This window comes from Pteropus vampyrus, unplaced genomic scaffold (genome assembly GCF_000151845.1).
Source record: "Pteropus vampyrus isolate Shadow unplaced genomic scaffold, Pvam_2.0 Scaffold277, whole genome shotgun sequence".
NCBI lineage: Eukaryota > Metazoa > Chordata > Mammalia > Chiroptera > Pteropodidae > Pteropus > Pteropus vampyrus.
Genome location: NW_011889058.1, coordinates 31,705 through 33,564, shown reverse-complemented (window position 1 = coordinate 33,564; position 1,860 = coordinate 31,705).

Genomic DNA, 1,860 nt, shown 5'->3' with positions numbered 1-1,860 from the left:
CCCACTTCCTCCGCCAAATAACCCTTCCAACCCTCGGTGACCTTTCTCCACAGGGGTGTCCGGACCCCAGAGAGGTGACGATCTCGTGGCAGGTCTGCAGAGGTGCGTTGGTGAATGACTAGCGAGCGGCTCTCCCGGGGTGGCGGAGCCCCATGTCGTACTAGTGACAACTGCGTGTGGTGCGTGCCACAGCTCCGACTCCCGGTGACCCGTGAGCGAGGGACATCGCAGTGTCCTGTCCTCGGCAGCCCGCTCGGCTCCTGTAGCCTCAGCCCATGGCTTCTTGCGGAGTCACTCGGCTCCTGTCCCGCCCTCCCCCTTTCTGCCGTCTCCCACCTTCCCGCACTGGTTTCTTTCCCGGGAGCCGTGCCTTCCCCTGACGTGCCCAGGGAGGAGGCTTCGGCGGCGCCGGCTGTTCTCGCCTCCGGCATTGCCTCGGGCCGAACTTGCCTCGGTGCGCCAATTAGCACGGTACAAACACTCACACCACGAGCTGCCTCAAGGTGCCAGTGTGGCATCTGTGGGCTTGTGGCCCTCCTGAACCGGCGAACGTAGCTCCCAGCAACCAGCGCCCGCCGAGCCCCCAGACCCTAGGACGACACGGGGAGCCAACCTTACGTACCAGCTTTCTATCTTCCCTAAGATTTTGTTCTAGAGCATTCTGTAACAAAAATGAAACAACGCAAAATATCGAATATCATAAATTTGTAAATTAAAAACTATAGTTTACTTTTTAGATGCCACATATAAGTAAAATCATACGGTATTTGCCTTTCCCTGTCTGACTTAGTTCACTCAGCGCGATACCCTCTACGTCCATCCACGTTGTCACCAACGGCAAGATCCTCCTCTCTATGGCTGAGTCACATTCCATTGTACACACATCTTCTTCACCCAGTCGTCTACGGATGGACACCGAGGTAGCTTCCACATCTTGGCCCTTGTGAATAATGCCGCAATGAACACACGAAATGGGACAAAAGCAGACTCACAGAAACAGAGCTTGCACCGATGGCTGCGGGGAGGCGGGCGGTGGGCGCGAGAAGGGCGAGGGGCTCGTAGTCATTGGTCCTGTGAGAGTTTGCACGGTGACGGGTTGCTAGGCTTAGCGTGGTCACCACATTGTAAGGTCTATAAGTGTCAAATCACGACATTGCACATCTGAAACCAGTGCAACATTGCATAGCAACTAGACTCAAATTAAAAAGAATTAAAAAATAAAACATTAGAAATACGGTTTAAAACCCTAACTGCGTTAGCAGTTACATTCACTTCCGGAGTCCTAAGTTGGTTCTCTTTTATTTTCAGTATTTCATCCCCGGAACCCATTTTTGTTTTAAAAAGGACTCACCTCACGCTCACGTGCATCTCCTGACCGGTCGGTGGCGCGCTGGTCATTGGCTCTCGAGCTTTCACTGCCCCTGAGCACGCGGCTGTACACGCCCAACGCTCAGAGGTGGGAAGGCCGCGCCCGTGCGGGTCAGCGGCTCCTTTCGGCAGAGGCCGGCTGAGGCTGCCATCTGAAAGAGAATTCGAACTTCGAGTTCTGGTCGTATGATTCTAAAAGGGAACTATACCTTACCGAGGGTTTACTTTGCATAAGACGCTACCTAGGTGGTATTTAACAATTGTTTTTCCTTTGAGCAAAGAACTATCACGAATGAGACAGGGAAGGAAGGCCTGAGAATCCACGAAGCGATAGATTTAGAATTCAAACAGGAATCTCCAAACTAAAACTCTTTTTTCCCCCTATAAAGATCGGTAGGAAAGGGAAACCATTATCTCTATGCCTTTGAGGTGCACATCGAAACCTCACAGGACACGCTCCCTGCTCTCGGGCCCAGGTTAACCCAGCTGCGT